A 21852-nucleotide genomic window follows, 5' to 3' on the forward strand; every position below is an offset into this window, starting at 1 on the left:
ACGCCAACGATACGCGTTGGCGTATTAAATATTTTAAAACAAGATAAAATTACTATCTCATAGAAATAAGTCAAAAGAACTAATAATGGTTTTGGAATTGAGATATTCCGTATGTTAAACAAAAATTTTAACTTGAGTTTTGATGTTATGTTGCGTGTAATGTTACTTTCTTTCAAATACATAGAGAGAGATAATTGTTTTTCATTTTTAAGCCTTACGTCAGGTTGTTATTGGAAGTCTTTATTTATGATTTATTTAATAATTTACATAGTTTCATTAAATATTATATTTTTACATTATGTTTAGTAAATATATATTAGGATAAATTATCAGACCGAAGTTCTTTCAAGCCTAAGTAGAATTCAAAGCCCATGCAACATATATTTTTGTCAATAACCGTTTCGAACATAACACAATATTCATTGTTAATATTTATTTGGAGATATGAAATTTCAATTATAAAAAATAATATTTACACTAACCACAAAGTTATCGATCTTTTAATTTGATAATTTCGTCTAATTATTAATTTAATAGCATGTCTCCTCACATTTGATATGGAAATCATTGAATTTTCAAAAGCATCGATACTAAATTGATTTTCGTTTTATAAGTGAGTAATAATTATTATCGGGCTTTGTTGGGCGAATTCGAAGTAATCTATATTGACAAATGCGAGGTCAAATGACGCAATACAAATGAAATAATTAATATGTGTTTCGAAATGTATTGTTTAGTTAAATATTTTGGTTCTATATAGATTCTTTTAGTACGACATTGGCCCAGATTATGAGTTCATTGTCTTCAGAATTAATTTTTCTTTTTGTAACAATAATTTATGGCTTGACTTTTAAAAAAAAGGTCTGAACCCAGCACAGAGGTCAGAGCACTAAATAAATTAAAAAAAATATTTAATGAGTTTGTAAATTATTTTTTAAAATAAAAACGAAACCTAATAAAACAACCGTTATTTTAATATGTGTAACAGACCGTGCAATGAAGTCATTTGAAATAAGGGTGGGTATCCACAACGATCCAGCAACATAAAATCAACAACATCTTTCACTATACAGATTATTTACATAAGGAATTCGGTGCCTTAAAACCTTTGCACTACTTCCTATTTAGACTTTTCAGATGACAATAAAAAAACGTATTCTGTCTATTGCATTAAAACTTTAAATACATTTATTGATAATATAAAAAAGAGAGAATGACTATATAGTCAATCTGTTGTCAAATTTTATGTTAAACTTTACTGGGTTTTTTTTCCTGTATGCTTTTTATTGTCTGTTAGTATAATTTTTAGATATAGGACTGACGACATAGTTAATGAACACAGCGCTAGATCAACATCGTGGCCCATCTTTGAAGGACGACTGTGGCAGAAGTATAATCTTAAATGTACAATAGTTAATAATGATTATAGTTTTACACTTCCAATAATTATAGCTTTTTGTCCATTACGATATAAAGAAAACTTTGATTGGTATGCAGTAGTAACTTAGTATAAAGATTTGCGATAAACCGCGTTAATTCAACTCTAGGATCACTTTGATTTAACTTTATAAAAATTATTGAAAGAGTTACAAATAAAGTATGTATAGGTCTACCTAGTCTATGAATTATATATACGAGTATAAGCTAGGTAGACATTAAGATCTCAGCGGGCATTAGAACGTTTACTATTTTTTCACATAGACATAGGCCTTCCTCATAGAATTGCGACAGACCCGGTTGGAAACCATCCAGCGTTATCCGATAACATTCACAAGGTCATCGGTTCACTTTGTGTGTGAACGCCGCTGTGCTTGCTTATCCATAGTCTTCACTCCAGTAACTTAAGGTCCGTTAGCGATCAATTGCTCTGCGCGCCAAATGACCTGCCTACTGTCATTTCAGTCTCCCAATTTGGTGGAGTAATAATATCATTTATATCATACCATAGACCCAGAGTGACCTAAAATCAATATTATCTTATAAATTCACACTAAAGCAATTTTTTAATAATCGTATTCACTTTTTGTATATAATACTACTGAAATAAATGACACTGTTGATTTAATCAAGCACAAAACCTAATCAAACAAACAGTCACATCAAGACTTATCGACGATTAAGTTTGATTATAAAAAACAATGCCTCCAAAGTATATAATTTTATAGACCCAAGTCTACGTCTCTCTATACGCATATTTCCAAAAGTATGCGTATACATACAAAGGCGCAAAAGATTAAGGTTTGTAATTAATAGTGTTGTACCTTGATAATGATCTTAATTAATAGGGTTGATGGTTAAGGGCCATTTTGTAAGGTGTAACCTTGTTCTGTTTTATAGGTACTTAACTGTAGTGTGTGCGCCGAACAGAGTCAATGCCATTTAGTGAACCTCTTGCCTCAAAGGTTATCAATAACGAGATTTGTTTTAATTGCGTTAAGAACGGAGTTAGTCATTAGGGTCTGCCGCCGACGAACAATTAAATCCTTGCACACAACCGTTGCGTTCGAAAGTATATTTTCAACTAGTCCTTGTGGCGATTGCCTTTCTAATTAGTATCAATTTAATTAGTTACGATGCTTTATTAGGCAAGCGGACGATTTTCCACTACATTCTTAACGCAAACGAACTAGAAATATATATTCCCACATTACCGAAATATTAAACTATGTCTACCGTTTGCATGTGCGAGCGAGTCCCTTATTTCTCTGCATGTTTTGTCTTGAATTTTTAAATAGCCTATGTATCTATTATAACATGCAATAAAAAAAAAGTACTAAAAATAAATGCTTAGATTATATTACGGAAACAATTATTGAATGATTAATACATTTAATCATTGTAAAATTTAATAGAATAATACGAAAATTATAAATTGTGTTAAAGGTTGTTGGCGAATGTTACTGGCAAACCTTTTAAAAATCACATGTTAAAGCATTTTATATATTTCTTTACAATCTGTGACGTCTTTTGTTTCTTTTATTTGCTTACAAAAAAAAATTGAAAATGCAATACGTGAGCTCTGTTCGGCCAATATAGCCGGATATTGCTTAATGACGTTTTAAATTATCGTTCAATATGATTAGCGCCTATGTAATAAAGTAAAGTGGAACGCTTTGTTTATCTAATTTTTTTATTCAAAAATAAATTTTGCTGGATTTATGCAATAAAACACCATCATCATCATCATAGCCGTGTCATTCGATAGAAGCCCACTGGGCTTATCCCTCCCTCTCCAATCAGCTACTTCCACCTTGATTACTTTGTCGATTCACCCTGTAGGGGGACTACTCAATTATACGTAAATAGTCGCTAAAAATACCTATGATGGACAGTGATAGATAATAATGTGAAAAATATAAAATAAACATCAATAGGTTCTAAAAAACTTTTTTCTTTTCTTATCCTTAATTAAATAGTTCATTCATTATAAATGATATACAGCTTGAACTTTATAACAATTGTTTTTATTGAACGTTGAGTTTTCCCCATTAACAAAGTAGAGAATAAATCGACCCAGAATTAGGCTTATATTGGCTAAAGTCTGTTGCGAACCTCATCGTGATTCAAAAGTTGGAAAACAAAATAACAAAGTTTTGCTGATAAGCATTGTTATAACTTTTGTAGAGCCGTATGTTGAGCAAAGACTCTTTGGTTACCCACGCTGTTACAACACGTATTATCTAATTCCATTAATGTTATTAATGTAAAATGTTTACATAATTCTACAAATCATTGTTTCGAAGAATATGATTATGTTTTAAAATAAAATAAATGGAGTCCCGTTACTTTATTAAATAGTTATAAATATTAGTAGAACGTTCTGTGCTGCGTTTTCCGGTAAAGTACAATCCAGAACGTCTGGGCACCAAAGGTTATTTGTTCTGCGAGCTATATAGACAACCACTCCAACTTGTCACTGGGCTACGTCTCTACACGATCTTCGCATTCCTGAAACCTTGGGCTTAGCTAATTTCCTGGCTCAAAGAAATGTTCAAATATATACATATATCTATATGCACATATATATATGTATTTATACATAAAAATATGTTTCTATAACAGTGCACCTTTCACGAATATTGTATATAAGTAAAACACATTTAAAAATGTTAGTTATTATATCTGTATTCATCGGTACTGAGTTCAGGGAGCGGAAAGGTCCGTGAACTAGATATTATTATATTTATACTTGTTGACTTCCATAATATTAAAAATGTTGATGTGAAAATACACAACTCGCTTTTGCGTGATCGTGATCAGATAATATACTCATTCTATTTTCTCCTTTGTTCCTCTATTAATATTAATAAAAACATTATTGGTATAAGGAATATCTCGTGAATAATAATGTTTTAAAACTATTGCAAAGCTCAATTAATATTTACTTTAATTTCACGCGGTAAGGTTTTTACGTTTTATTATTTGGAATAAAGTTGGTTTTTCAGCTAATGGGTGTATTTATTCTGAAATTGAGCTTTAAAGTTGAAAGCCACGGTTCAGATTGCAGTGCATGTAGTGAAAGGTACATTTTGAACCCGAAACGATAAATGAATTCATTTGTAAGTCGAAGCTTTCGCATAGCGGTTTAGAGATAGCTTTAAAGTTCTTTACATTGATGAAGACAAAAATCGGCTTCAGCAGCTGTGCTCTTAAACCTGTAAAAGCTTATCGTAAAGTCAAAAAAAAACTTTAAAAAATTTCTTCAAATTATTTTTTTATTTTAATATTTACACCTTATAGTTTCATATACATCGTTCAAAATAGAATATATTTTTTGAATACGTAACATTCTTGCAGTTTCTGATTACAAAATGAAATAACTTAAAGAATATTAACCTGAAATGCTAATTAAAGCACATGTTTTAGCAATAGATGTAATTATAATTAAATAAATGTAAATGCTCTTTACGTTCATAAATAAAATATTTTGTATAAAGGTTTCAATTTAAATTACGTCATGACTGTAATAGTAATAGAAAAGAAAATATTTCAAAGGAGTGGCAAAAGGGAGATTGCTTACTATTTCTCATCGCATGGATGTCCATGCTCGTGTCTATGAATGTCATTCGTCATCATGCAAACAATAGACGGTCCCGGCTCGTGCGTGAAGGTAAAGTACATTCGTTCCGTTCCATATTTATTTCGATCTGCACAATACACATACGTCATTGGATTAGAGCTAGAGCTATTTATAACGTTATTCATAACAAGGAGTGCCACTGCGGCGCTTTATTGTGTACATTCATATGCTATAACTATTCTTATAATAGAAAACAATGTACGTGGGTCAGAGGTCGTAATTCTTGTAGCATACATCTATATAGCTTAAAGCTCTCCAGAAATTTTGTGCTAATAGCACTGTATTCTTGTTTGCAATAAGTAAAATCGATAAAAGAGAATCTTGAAAGCAATATTTAATCTATTTATAGCTTGTTATTTATTAATAAAAACCTTTTATACAAAGTATAATAATACAGCATAGCAGTAGAGAATTGAGACTTACGATAGTTTGTCACGGGTTTGATATCCGGAATCAGTCTTATATATAATTCACTCTTTGTGCATTATTTATTTGAGATTGCCACAGCTTATAAACAAATTTCTAGAGGAAGGGCAGCCGCGTTCTCTGCGTACCATAATACTACGCGATCGCCAACCCGCCTGCCAAGCATGTACGAATCCTTTTATAATTGCGAACTCGATATTTGAAGGCTTTTTATGCTCGATAACAATTTGGATGGTGTAGAGATAAATTAATGTACGTAATTAAAATAAATATATGTAGTAAAAATAACTTTAAAAGTTGGTCATAAATATTTTAACGGAGAATATCATACTTAAATAAAATAACGTATATTATACATTAAAATAAAAATATTTTTCAAAACAGGAAATAACTAAAAATATCATTTATTTTTGTAAGCTTATGTGTATCCTAACTGTATTCTCTGTTTTAAGTCCCATAATAAAATTATTAATTTATAATTTGTATTATAAAAGTAATTTATAATAGGTCTGCGACAGGGACGAAATGTAAGTAACCAACATTATTTAATTATAATAAATAAACTGTTTGCGTGTACGAAAATACTAAAAATAGTACGAAAAAGTTGTCACACAATTTTTATGTTAAGTTTATACAAGTATTAATTGGTTTTGGTATAAATAGGTTACTTAATTATTTTTAATACCTTTGATAATGACCTTCAATTGTTTTTACAATTACGATACATATGTCTCACAAAGATTATAATAGACGAACGTACGAAGTAGCACAGGATTAGTGAACGACACGTATTCGGTTCCTTTTTTGTTTGTGAGACCTAATGGTGTCATAATCTAAAATACGCACAGACCTTGTGGTTTTTAAAATACCGCTTATTATCGTTATTAAACATTTTTTATTAGTATATATAAATAATATACTGCTTCAATATATTTATATGCTATGTTATTTTAACCACCATCATCATTTCAGTCGTAAGATGTTTATTGCTGAAAATGGGGCTCTCATATAAGGTTTCAAATGAACCGGTTTAAAACTACCTACATTCTATGTCTCTGCGACAAAACTTAACTTGTAGCCTGTCCAGCTTTCGGGTAAATATCCTACGCTGCGCTTGCTAGTTAGTTGTGTTAATTCCTGTACTTAAAGGCCCCAGCATTTACCTGTGCTATTTCTAAAAAAAATGGTACAAGATGATAGGAAATACCTCGTGACATGGGCAAATTTGATCTTCTGTAATCTTGAATTTTGCTGGCACTATGCTAATCTCATAAAAATAGTAAACCAGAGTGTAATAAATTAACGGTAAATATAAAGCGACTTTAAAAAAAATTCCGCCGAAAAACATTGTCATAGGTACGAATATCAGATCAGACCATACTGCAACGTAATTTGTATTTGCCATTCTTTTTGACACGAACACACCTTACTTAGGCGCTACTGGGTGCGGAGGCAATTTTATACAGTAAATTGTATTTCCAAGAGCCGCTGACACTAATCAACTTTAAAAGCATGATTATAGTTGACTATATTAATTACATTTTATCTATGCATATGTTTTACATCGTCGTGAGCAGTGGTAGCTCAGCGATAGATGATTAGACTTGCGATCGTAGGTCGTAAGTTTGATTCCCGGATCTTATGTAATTCACAATTTATGCAATAATTATACAGGGATGCCACTGCACACACAAGTTTCAGATAATCAGCAGCAGCGTCCTCTGCGTACCATAATATCACACTGTGATCGCCAACTTGCGTGCTAAGCGTGGCGATTATGGTATAGATATTTTTTGGGGAGGGCTATGCCTTGCAATATGCGTCGAAAAGCCAAGCCACATTTTTAACAATTTGTAAATTAGATTAAAAAAATAATTAGTTACAATTTTATACGGCGTAATCGTCTTGAAAGGTGTTAACAAAGAATGAAGCCCTATTTAGAATCTGTTTACGATACATTGTAGAGTCACGTGGCACATATTACCTGCCTATGTGTCATGTCTGCACCACTTTTAATTGAATGGTAAAGAATGTATAAATGTCATTAAATCTTCCATTAAACAATGTGTAAATAAATTAATTAAATTTATCGATATTAATTCATCAAAATTAATAACGTTAAAGTTATTCCTAAAGTCATTGAATTGAGTCAGCAGAGTTTCCAAACCAACGTGACTTGCAATAATGATATAATAGCTATTGCGATCTTGCGCAGGGACCATGCTAATCTTCTCTGTATCGTTCCAATTTTAGTATATGTACTGCCGAAGCAAGTACTGACAACTGGCAAGTACAGACTGAACTCCACACTATCATGACGAACTCTAACTTACTAGACACAAAAATAGCCGATTTGAACGCGGGCGACTTAGACGTCTTTATAGACCAAATCACTGACACCATACACGCGGCGTGTAAAGTTTCTATGCCATCCAGGGGTGCTGGGACGCGCTCCAAACCTCCTTGGTGGACAACAGACCTGGAGCGACTTAAATCTGAAGTAGTTCATCTACACCGCCGATTACATGCCGCTAAACGACACCACGCGCCTTCAGACACGATATTCGACCGATTATGCGAGGATCTAATCTTTAAGCGCACTGAATACGCTCGAAAGCTGAGAGAGACTTCGACGGCCGATTTCCGCACATTCTGCAACCGACAAGATAAGGAGAATGTATGGTCAGTGACTAATCGCCTCCTCAAACACTCGACTCGGCGACAACCTCCTACCACTTTAAAGATAGACACAGGGCACACACATGACGCGCAACAAAGCGCTACAGCTCTCTTAAATCATTTCTATCCCGACGATTCTCCAGACTTTTCAGCCCGACACAGGCATCTTCGTCGTCACAGACAGGATACCTCTGAGGCCCCTGACGAACCTCCTTTCGCAGTGGAAGAGGTACTGGAGCTACTAAAACTTATGAATGCAAAAAAGGCACCAGGTATGGATGGCCTCACTTCAGACATATGCACACAATTTACACAGGCTTACCCACAGCTAATAACAGATTTATTAAATAGATGTTTAAAATTGCATCACTTTCCCCGACAGTGGAAGCAGGCATATGTCAAGATCGTACCGAAGCCTGGTAAATCTGATTACAGTACCCTCGATTCTCACAGACCAATTGGCCTCATCTCTGTTTTCGGGAAGCTGTTAGAAAAGCTCCTGATCAAAAGGGTGACTTTTGTAGCCACGGTCGCAGGCAAGCTCAACGGTCACCAATTTGGTTTCAAGGAGCAAACCAACACAACCATGGCGATCTCCTCGGCTCTCGATGTCGTTCGCTCGGCCAAACGAGCTAGAGAGGCCGTCATCGCCGTCTCCCTTGACATCAAGGCAGCATTTAACAACGCCTGGTGGCCAGCTCTATTCGAGGGCCTCAGGCGGATCGGTTGCCCTCGAAACATTTTTTCAATTTTTGAAAACTATGTTCAAGACAGAGAAGTGGTTTTAGATTACGCCGGAGAACGAGTCACTAAGAAGCTAACTAAGGGCTGCGTTCAGGGTTCGGCATGTGGCCCAATTATGTGGAACATTATCCTAGACGAGCTTCTCGAAATAGACCTGCCTGATGGGTGCCATTAACAAGCGTTTGCCGACGACGTCTTGCTCATTACACACCACATTCGCGCTGAAGATCTCCAAGATTTAACCAACTCCGCGCTTGGTAAAATTATTGAGTGGGGTGAAAGTGTTAAACTGACCTTCGGCCCCGAAAAAACACAAGTTATTGCATTCACACCCACAGCCAAAAAATGCTCAATAAGAATGGGCCAATACTGCCTTCCGTTTATACACGAGTTCAAACTTCTGGGAGTCATCATTGACGAGAAATTACTCTTTAATAAACATGTTCAGCACACTATCAAAAAAGCCTCGCGCATATTTAATAGACTTAGTCTTTTCTGTAGACCAACATGGGGGGCACATCCCGAGAACATCCGGACAATCTACATCAGTATCATTGAGCCAATTATGACATATGCTGCTGGTATATGGGGGCAAGCGGCTCTAAAAAAAGGGATAATAAGGCGGTTGTTAAGTATGCAACGAGGCTTTGCCATCAGGATCACACGGGCGTTCAAGACCATATCCACCACAGCCGCTCTAGCACTTGCAGAACTCACCCCACTCGACCTCAAAGTTCGGGAGGTACAGGCACTGGAACTCACAAAACTCACCGGCGCCTCTCATCTTTTACCTTCTGATACAGCTCTAGAACGCCCTACACCACCACACAAATTATTGCACCCCGCTACCAGAGTATCCATTTCTGTCCTTTCCCCCTCTAGAGGTCGTAATTACACAGCACCCTATCCCCATGCTTTGAATATTTACACTGATGGGAGCAAGCTGGAGGACTCCTCCGTAGGAGCGGCATTCGTTGCTTTCATGGAAGGCCGCCAGACTGCTTCCAAAAAATACAAACTTCACTCGTTTTGCTCGGTCTTTCAAGCTGAGCTTCTCGCCATTTCGAAAGCCTGCTCGTGGGCCTGTTCAACATACCCGAACACATACACAATTATTCACACGGACTCACAATCTTCCATCGCCGCGCTGCAGAATAGAAGCAACACCCACCCCATCGTCACACAAATTCACAATCAGATACACGCACGCGCGCCAGCTACATTACACTTTACATGGGTCAAAAGCCACACAGGCGTCGTCGGTAACGAGGAAGCCGACTTGGCAGCAAAGAGTGCTGCCGCAATGCACTCTCCACCGGCTTATGTCTACTTCCCAATGAGTTTCGTGAAGAGCGCAATCCGCGCGGAACACAACCGCATTTGGCAGGCTAGATACGAGAGCTCGGCACAGGGTCGACATACCATAGGACTCCTTTCGAAACTCACCGACATAAACAAACTGCGAAAACTCATCAAGACATCCTTCCATCTGACACAACTACTAAGCGGGCACGGGTACTGCAAGCAGTACCTACACCGCTTTAAAATAATAGATAATGAGACTTGCCCATGTGACGACTCCACAGTACAGACTTTTGATCACTTACTCAGACACTGCTCCCGATTCGCATCCAAAAGACATATCCACGTGACCTTATGTGAAAACCTTAATATATCTCCGTTCAGCTTACCGGACCTTCTCAAGAAAAAATCTACAGCAGAATCTTTTGATGAGTTGGCCCGGCACATTGTCCTAAATCTCAAGGCATTTAACGGTCTCTAGCGCTTGGGCAGTGACTTAAATAAAATAATGTAGCAACTAATATATAATTGTGTATTCCAAATTGTATTGTTAATATGTATAAATTTTAGCTGTATTTACCTATATTTATAAGTGAAAATTGTGTAAAAAAAAAAAAAATTGTAATAATAATATAAAACGCTGTCGTGCCTCGCAGCTGGGAGAAGAAAGATCCGTATCAAATAGCGGCAACCCTCTCCCAACTGTCTGCGTTTAGTTAAAGCGAAAGATAAATACTGTAAAAAAAAAAACACCAGCGATACAAATTAGAATTAATAAAAAAAAAAAAAAAAAAAAAAAAAAAGCTATTGCGATCTTGTACAAGATTTTTGGACACGAAGTATAAACAAAAATAAAGTGTGAGAACTCATCACTCAACACTTCTTTAGCGAATATTCAAATTTTCATGCATCTGTGCCAATTTTTAATGCACATTTTCTATGCTTCTCTTTTCTTACGTAACAGTAGTCAATGTTACTTTAAGTTAAACAACCGCAAATAAACTCGATGTGTCAGCGATTCAGTTTATTCAGAAGGCGCCTTGACCGTTAAATCTAATATAAGTCGATTAAACGATTCATCAGATTTTAAGTTCGAAACGGCGTACTGTAAAATAATTTTATTAAAAAATTTCTACTTAAATTAATATTCTATGGCACACAGCAATTTCAAAATACGAGTACAAGTGTTTGTTTGGAATAAATTTAGAAAAACTATGTAATTAACGATTTAGAAATAGAAAAAAATTACAGTGGCATTCCTCAATTTTCGATAGAAAATTTTCTTATCGGTTTAAAATAAAAAAGAATGGTTTATAATTAAACACTTTATTTTTTAGACTTTGTTTTTGGAATGAATAATTTAGACGTAACGTTAAAGTATTTTTCTTCGTAGGATGTTTATTATGTCAACATCGTGAGGTTTTTAATTTTCTTTTGTTTGTTTAGTTCTTTTCAATTTAACTCTTTATATTGTATATTTGACTATTTATTTTTAGTAAAATGTAATAAAAATAACGTCTGGATATGCCTGTTACTGGTATTATATGCTACACGACTTCATAACCTTAGTAACTTAGTACCTTCTCGTATAATAAAATGAATCTATGATATAGAAGAGAGATAATAAATAAGATGGAGAATATTAACTTTATAATATACTCCTATGTAAGCAAATTGAATCACAGGACAAGCACGCATTCAGATTATTTTTTCTTAAAACTGAAAAACATAGCTTTCCGATAGCACCATCATCATGGAAAACTGTATTGTAGTTATTTAAAAAAAAACTATGTTAACAAAAATATAGCAAAAAGGAAATTTTACAAAAGGGATTGAGATGATTTAAATGAAATTAAAAACATTACAAACATATATAAACATATTCAGCGTGAACTGACACATTACAATGGTCTTGAGAATTGGAATATGTTAGGACTAAAATACGTCACCGCTGTGTCCTCTGGAATTGTGCGTCAGGAATAATATAAACTTTTTTAAAAACAATATGTGATTATTATAAACAGATAATTGAAACGGTTTTAGTTATCTGTGTCTAAAATACATATTTCAATAGATTACGGTTTTGATAACGTAATTCAGTTAGCTTTTTGGAACATAATTAATATATACCGCGATAAATTAGGTTAATTACCCTGAAGGGTTGTAATGATGAATATCTCTCTTTATGATATCCGTCGTGCGAAAGAAATTATGAGACTTTAGTGTCAGAAATGGCGCAAAAATGTTACGCCCGTGACGGATCGCGCGGAATGTTACAGAAATTTGAAACGCCATTTTTGGATGCTATGAAGTAAGACAAAATTGCTAAATACCCTTTCTTATAGTAATCCAAACAGATTATATGATTAGTGATAGTTAGTATGGAAATGGAGGTGACATACGTTTTTCTTTTATTTTTTCTTGGCGTCATTACCTTGATGCACTCTTAAATTATATTCATAGCAATACCTAGAAGTGATTCTCTTAAGAAAATGATGGGTCTTTTTGGTGAGGTGACGTCTAAATAAATATATTTTAAAAGTAAGAATAAGTAACGCTGTACGACCAGTCACCTGGTGGACATACTATTAAAATCGTCGGAAGATGCTAGAGGTAGACCTTTGCCAACCGGTCCTATTTTGATTCTATTAAGCTAAAGTTAGCAATGGGCTTCATATGGCGCTAATGATGATAACGATAATAATACGAGTATTGTAATATAGAACAGCTATCGTTGTTATCTAAAAGAATACTATTATTATAATAAATATGTTTTTTGTTTTACGTATAAGAAAAACTTCAATTCACAGCACAGTAAATATTTTTATTCCACTTTTAATACTCTTATGGGCCAACTAGCATAATTTCCACTAGACAACTTATCACTTCGATGGTTATCGAACGAGTAATTGAGTTCCTGACTCAATAACCAAAACGCTGTTTCAACCCCACCACTCTCAATTCTTTTACCGGAAGTTGTCTCAAAAGAGTGACGGGGTAGTGTTGCCATTTAAAAAAAATAAAACGACCTTTTATAAAATATTACAAACGCATGTATGATTTCTATATTTACTCAATACTGTTTTCAACCACTATTGAAAGAAAAAAATTTAGTTTTTTTTGCTTTTAATTCTTTACTACCCTACAGGGTTATTGTATAGTATATAATGGCAAATAAGTACGACTTGTCTAAAACAGCCAGGTGATGCCGGGTTTTGTGAAAGCAAATCGTATAACTGGGAAGCGTAAATCTGTCAGTGTAAAATTTAGGGTACACGGCAAGCTTAGACAGCATATAAGCTCCATGCCGCCTAAGCTTATCGTATAAAATAAAATTATTAATAATACAAAACTTTCTACTTTCATTTAACCCAAAATAATTGCCAATTAATTTTAAATTAGTAAAATTCCTAATCGCGCTATAAATCGTTTTAAAAGCCAGGACCCTATAAAACCTTTCGTTATACCCGAAACCCACCATTTCTGATGTGACGTCCTAAATAAACATCACTGTTTTTACTCTCAGTGGTAACGATTCATCCGTATTATTTTTGAGGGAAATTTGGCATCAAAGTTATTTAAATATTTATCGAAATCATTCCAGTTATTTTAACCGACTATTTCTCTGATCTTAGTGTAATATAATGAAAATATTGAATGTTATGTACCCCGCTACAAATGAGATCATAAATTTAGTCATACATAGAGGTACAAATCTCATAATAAAATTCTTTTTATTCAGATAATATTCAAAGAAATTTTTCATCGCATTAGATTCATAAAAAAATGTAAACAATGTAAAACATTCAACACTCTTTTATACCATAGATAAAGTAAAAAGTTTTGAGTGGTTTTTCTCTGTATATATACGAAGAACTAAATAAAAAAATAAGATGCTACGAATGCCGATCGGCTTTTGTTTTTAAGTATATAATAAGTTCATAACTCAAAATATGTTCATTTGTACTAGCAGAAAATTAACCAGCTGATCCGCATTCCAGTTTGGTATCATATCGAAAATTTACGAATTACAAAAAAAGTAATAATCTTTCTAAGCACTCGAAGCTATTGATATGTCGTTAAGAGTGTATTAAGCTTTGTGTTTTCTTAATGAAGATAGCAACCACCCTTTTATCGAACAAATCGCGATGCTTTTCGTCAATTACTTGCTTCAATCTGGTCTGTTTTGACGAAACATGTCCGAGTTGAGTGATTGAACTAAAAGAGCAGCTCAAAGCGGAATATTCGCTTTCAATTACATCAAAAATGCAATAAAACCTTCTTGATTTTTATCAGGGATTGGCGAATTTTTAAACCAGATCACTGAGCGTTGATCTTTATTTTATTAATTCTGGTGTTGTCTTTATACAAACGATCCAATCCTTTCCATTTCTAGTTACAGCCGGTTTAAATACTAGTCATATAAATTTTGTTACGCTTCAGCAAAGAATTGACACCACCAATACGCTTGAAGGGTTCTTTTGTGTTCATTCATGTAATATTCATGCAGTAAGCATCTTCAAAAAAGTCTTATGCATAAACTATTTTAATTTATTAATTTATGTTTAAAAGGAAAGTGCATGTTTCCAAGGTTGACCGGATAATATCCAATTTTACAACCTTTTTTGACTAATCTGCTTGCTAGAGTATGTCTCGTGTTCTTCTTATCAAAAACAGTAACGACGGAGTCACCGCTTAACAGTGCAGGATCTACAAACAAATTAATTAAGTTTGCCGACTGTCTCTGTTTCAACGCCTGGTCGTAGTACAGCCTGTTTATGTTATAAATATTTACACTGTTTAGATACTCCGTTATTTTTTTTTTGTTTTATTTTAGCGTTTAAAATAATGTAAAAATTGCAATATTGAAGTCGTCAGTTGCAGCTTAATTAAAAATCTTCATCGTTTCATTCGCAGCAGGTCCACAACTGAACACAAGTTTCCAACAAGACTTGTTGGAAGCGATACCATATATATAACACATGAAACCAAAAACGCTCAAAAGGTTTTGATGAGCACAGGTAGTAAATAAGTAGTATATATGAGAGTAGTATATATATATTATACCAGACATGAATATGGGTTGTAATTGATTATTTTTGATTAGTCACGTAACGATTTTTAGATGTTATATACACATAGGTATAACTTTAATAGAGTTATTCTCAACAGTGTCCTCAGAATTGTATGAAACTTCTTGAACATTAGTCGTCGGAACTTTGCTAAATCCTTTAAGTCTTCCGATTGGCTTGCAGGGGACGATCGTAGAGAACCTATAAATCCGGATTAGAGAATTTCTTTGTCCGCGCATTGAACGAAGTTTTGATCTGATATTAATTTATTGCCTTTAAACATCGAAACCTAATTTCACTAAATATTTATGAACTTGTAAATGTACCTCAGAACAAAACAAAGTCAACAAAAATGTTTGGTTGTATAATATTGTCAACCTCCTTGGGTCATTTCCCCAATGGTCGTGACCTCAATCATGCAATGATCTTATCTCTTATATGTTCTTCCTTCTGTTCCGGTTCTCTCGACGAGTACGGTCTCAGAAATATTCATGTTAATAGTGAAGATTCAGCCAGATCAACGCATAAATCTACGCTTTTTTGTTTCTGATATTTTCAACATTAACAAATACTTATTTATAAACAAATTTCTTTTATTTAAATTAGTAGTTCTGTACATATTTTAAAAGATGGAGCGAACATTAATTAGAAATGCTGGATCAATAATGGAACTAAAGGTATTAGACGCCTAATTACATTAACATTTCTCAAAGCTTTTAGTGAGACCGTCTTTGTTGTAAGCTTATAATGTTAATTTGTTTTTAAATCATTATTTTAATTACTTAAAATGATTATAAGTCCATTGACCTGCTAGATATACGTCCTACCTATTACATATGTATACAAAACTATATGTATATCATACACAGAGTCGCCTTAAGACGAATCACAATCTCCTAGAAATGTATATCTTGCACATATACTTACACTCTCACAGAGACAAAAACATTGATATAGCTAATATACTCTCTAGTAAACTTTGTGCAATATTTTCTAAAAATTTTGTGACTCATAGTAAACTGTTCTATATTTTTATAGTTTTATTTGAACCCCGGTGCCCCCCCCCCCTCTTTTTTGGGGGATACCCTTCCACTGCGAGGGCAACGAAAGGGTTATGCCGGAATCCTACTGGCTAAAACCTCACGGTTTTCTTTGTCGCCTTTTGATAAAACTATGGGAACGCTTTCGCATACTACCGTAGTTTCAACGGTGGTGGTCTAGTGCCGTAATTCCTTAGACTAGAGCTGGAGTCCCCCACCCGTCATAAATACGCGAGATTTAGTTCGCGTGCCAACGCAGGGCGGCGTATCAACCCGAAAGTGACGGATTCGGGTTAATACGACCATATTATGGAGGTTGGAGAAGTGCGCGTTGATATACCAACACGTAGCGTAATCGAACGTTCAGATCTCCAACTGCGGATGATGAACTCGGATGTTTTTTTTTTCTCCCTATCTCTCTCTCCGCAGCCTCCTTCTGCAAGCTCCCGGTGCCCTTAATACAAGTAAATACATATCGTGAGCATGGAGGACTACTAATTATGTTACCTACCCACGATTAAATGCTATGTGTATAGTGCGTATGTTTATCTGCAGATCGAGCTATAAGGAAGAGATAAATATATACTACTAGCACACTCGACGCCCTTTGTAAATTAAAAAGCATATAAATAAATCACTTTTTTACGTAATATCTGTAAAGACGGTTGTCTTAAAGCATAGCACAATAAAAATTCCGCAATTTGTGATATAAACTTTAAAGACATACATTTGAATCTTAACAGTTATCTATAATTTTAATATTAATTACAAATAACGTTAATGATAGTTACTTAAAAAGTGATTGTTTTATTTATTATTATATAATATTACAAAAATTTAAAGTTAGATTATACAATATAAAGGAACATACTCGTAGATATGGGACGACTATTAAATAGTTTAATTCAACTTTCAACGTCGAGCTTCAAATAATCAAAATTATTAAACAAAGTTTATTAACTGTATTGTTAGAATAAAAATAGTTGTTTGATTAGAATGATTATTTAAATCTATGAATATAAGCTATTTTTCGCTTAAATAAAACGTAAAAAGAATGTTTTTATCTATTTCTTATGTGTGAAATAGTAGTATTAAAAGTTTAAGTCCAATACACCTCACGAGATCATTGACTAGTCTGTATGCTCGTATAAGGGAACTGTATTATCTTTATGTTGTATTAACACAAGGAGGCAAGGTAACGGTATGTATACTAAGTCTGATGCCTCACAAAAGCTCGGGGCAATCAACGTTGTCCAGTAATAATCTTCAGGAGATACATAGCATACGCAATGACTCGATGCTCATATAGCGGCATGAAGAAGGAACTTTTTACTTATTTTTACTTTTTACATCATATTTCATTGTGGTGTATTTTCAAGTACTGATATTTAATTTAAGTTTTGATTAAGTGTACAAATGATTTTAGTTCATCACCCTCATTATCACCATTGTCATCATTGCAGTTCAATTTGATTTGACGTTTTATTTTATTTTTTGTTTTATGATATTAACTTGTTTCACCTACCTTTATTAATTTATCTGCACCACCTTCGCTGTTATACATAAAATGTGTAAAAAGTATTTTAAATAAATAAATATAAATATTGATGTGTACATCATGCCAATTACAATGTACTCATAATTATCAATTCAATTTAAATTACGGAAGAAGACTTAAGAGAAGGAGAAAGAAAAATCAGAGCATAGTGTATTATCACAATGTGTACGGAATATGTTGTGTGAGTGTGTTAAATAAATTGAAAAACTCTATTGTTTACAAACTGTTCCCTTTCGCTTCATCTTCGAAACGTTTAATAATAATTGTTCTTTAAAAAAAATAAACCTTTTTAATTTTCATATGAGAAATTAGAACTTCTGAGTAAATAATACAGCACGTATAACGAAGTCATATGCAAAATAGTCTCACACCAGTACATACATACTCCGGCATTAAAGTATAAATTAACGCAAATGCACAATACAGTTGATTGAAATAATAATTTATTCATTGACAGAATATGTAAATAGCACTGTGAGTGCGTCCATACTTAATATTCTGATTGTAACCACAATATATATGTACAATATAAAATGATAACTTTTCTTTTTTAACTACGAATTTAAAGGTAATATTTAATAATAAAAATATTGTTATTAAAAACATATATTTAATAAAACAAATGTATGTATATACTAAACATTATACATAATAGTTGGTTATAAATATGAAGGCCTTAAATGGGTCAATATTTAACTTATTTGTCATCAAAAAGCTTGAATATTTCGACACATATATTGTATATAAATACAATCAGCCTGTATAAAGTGATAACAGTGAAATATGTATTATTTCCATATGATGCCACACGTTAATATCTTCTGGTAACATAAAGTCTGCAAGAACAGACAGTAAACAATAATTTGAAAACTGTTTTTTTTTTGCTATGTTATCATTACGCTATTTCAAATTTCTGAAACGATTGATTTTTGTATAGCATTTTTTAGTAATTGCACAGTAAAGTCAAAAGATATACAAGTATGAGTGTGGTTCTAAAATTCACATTCTCTTATAAAATATCGGAAAAATAAGTAACAGTATACTCTCTCACTAAAGTAATATCTGTGAAAATTTATTATAAATTACTATTATCAAAAGTTAATTTATAATCCTACTGCAAATAGGTTCAATCCTCCCATTCAAAACTTAATAGTTTCCACTAATGACAAAAAAAAAATCTTAATGGTGTGAGCGATTACTAACCTCAACGATAAAAGTGCAACGTTTACTAAACATTTTTGCCTTTAACAAGTAGCTCGATGTCACCATACATAATTAATTTGTCTTGTAACAACTCTGTTATATAATTGTGAAAACTATTTAAGTATATTAACTGTCCATTTTTTTAAAAAAAAAATTGAAATAGTGGCCTACATACGATGATTATTTTTGAATCTCTTATAACTGAAACATATTGAATACCTTCGCAGAACTCTTCATACTACACTATAAGTCAAACATTACTTAAACAAGAACACGAATAGCGATCAGCGACCACCTCAAACAGTTATGAGCTCTTTATGAAATACAGAAGACAAATGAACACTACATGAATGTTTTTCATATTACAAAATTTCATTTTCAAAACCACCAATGTATATAAAATAAGCGATAAACAAATAAATTACATCGGTTCAAAACTGAACCCAATTATTCCCCAAACTATACAGGACCATCTGTGTATGTAAAAGAAATACCCGAACCCTTATTTATCTCCCGGTGACAACTTTTGTCTTACGATAAATGATAGAGTGGCTATCCAATAGATTGCAGCTCTCGAGATCGAAAAGTACAATATTTTATGCATGATACAAAAATGTTCAGTAAGTATAAATAAAAAGTACATTCCTGTTTATTTTTTATATTTTAATTGCTTATCTCCTTTTTATAATCAAATACGCGTTTTTACCGCGTGTTACCTTTAATGTAAAAATAAATTACTAGTTTGTCTATGTTCACAAAAAATTATTACGTCATCATAACATTTTTAAATAAACATCTTAATCATACTATAAATTCCATTTCCTTACGCCTTAATTTGTCTCCAAGAAAGTTTATGATCATATAATATTAAAACATTGTAAATACAGCAGCGTAGTTCAAAAAATATTTTATGAATTTTCTACAAGACAAGACGATTTAAAAAAAAATTGTAATTATCTTTGAAAATTACAGCAACAAATCAATTATCTAAAAAAACTTACAGTATTATTCGGCCTCTATAACATGTTTCACCAGATCTCTTTTACAATAGAAAAATAACGCAACGGACACCATAACGCTTTGTATTTCATACGTAAAATTATTTGTTACAGAATGTAAATGACAAATTCCATTAAGATTTCAACCCCAATATCAAGATTAACAGAATGATTTGTTACAAGTGTAAATGTTTTAAAGAGATTAATATATAGTTAATAAGTCAGGAAAAAAAATTAAAATACAAGTAAATACATTTCATTACTACTTTTATAGTGTGAACAGCCAAAGAGTAGAACAACCTATCAGCCTCGTTATTTAAAGCCTACTTACTATAACTTCGGAGTTTTTAAGGCAAGAGCCAATAGATATCTTCTGGGCAATTTCATCGCTTAACATAACGCGAGACTGAAATCAAATGCTTTCCCTTTAAACGATAAAAAACTTGTAGGAACTGATCACTAAAATATGTTATATTACTTATTTTTTGATTAGAATTCGACTGGCAGAAATAGAACAGAATAAATAATAATTAGCTGTAAGCCTTAGAAATCTAAATTTTTAAAACGCGTTTACTTATAATATAATCATTACGATATTATTTTTGGACTGTGTGAATGGACAGCAAATGAGCTATACGTTGACCCTTTTAAAGATTTGCGGCTATTAATAATCATCCTGTATATAAATATCACTTTAATTATATAATTATACATATTAATTACGTTTAGAGATAACTAATATAAGTAAAAAAAATACATAGTACATAAATATGTTATAATTTCCGAGCATTGGGTCGGGGAACCATTGGCTAACTCATATTTATGTTCGTTCTCGTCGGGCTCGCTTAATTGATATTTATTAATTAATTGTAGAAAGGTTTCTGCTTACTGAATATGTTGGTTTTTAATTCATTTCCATTGCAAACATAACGTTTCATTAGTTTTTATATACCATATATATATTCCAACATATAAGATATTATCCAAACATTTATTTAACACATACAGAGTAACTAACTGGTTATAAGTGTAAAGGCTTTGAAGAAGTTTATGTACATGTATATGAACATTTTCATAAATGGAACTTAAAATAATGACAAAATAGTAAAAAACCCCTTTTTAATATCGGATATACGGATTTTTCATTGTCGTGATGTCAACCTATTGACGATCACTGCAAGGCAAAAGCTTTCCTCAAAGATATCTATGGGGGTATTTAAAATAAACACCATGCTTGGCAGATGCTTTAGCGATGGGCGACGCTGGACGTGAACACGCGGCTGCTGATCCTATGGAAACTGTTTGTGAGCAACGGCAATCGTATCAATTAATACACAGAGTGGAAATTATATAAATTATAATCCCGGGAATCAAACCGGCGACCTACGATAGTAAATCTCCCCTCTATCACTGAGCTGCAACTGCTCTTCTTCTTATTTTAAAGATTAATACATGTTAAAATATTTATAGCCTACTATCTATCCCTGCAGATTTTGTGCTACCACAAGTTATTTTCCTATCGCATTCCAATAGTCTCATTGATCACTTTATTGGAAATAGGTAAACAATTTTGCTGACAAATGAACGACACATTCACCTCTAAAGCTTTTACACCCGTAACCAATCACCCTGTATTTTGATAAAACTTTCGAATCGCTAACCAAGTCCTTACTACTCTATGCTATTTCTTTAATGACACAACTTGTCTTCTTGGACACATATTGAATATATTCTAACAAACTGATAATAG

At 33.1% G+C, this 21852-nt stretch overlaps 1 pseudogene; it reads right to left on the bottom strand.

Moving 5' to 3' along the window:
* Positions 1–7686: 7686 nt before the first annotated feature.
* Positions 7687–7783, bottom strand: LOC137918575 (U6 spliceosomal RNA; annotated as a pseudogene).
* Positions 7784–21852: the final 14069 nt, after the last annotated feature.

This window comes from Battus philenor, unplaced genomic scaffold (assembly GCF_028537555.1).
Source record: "Battus philenor isolate CCGP_79_NKW_IND1 unplaced genomic scaffold, ilBatPhil1.0.hap1 SCAF_14, whole genome shotgun sequence".
Taxonomy (NCBI): domain Eukaryota; kingdom Metazoa; phylum Arthropoda; class Insecta; order Lepidoptera; family Papilionidae; genus Battus; species Battus philenor.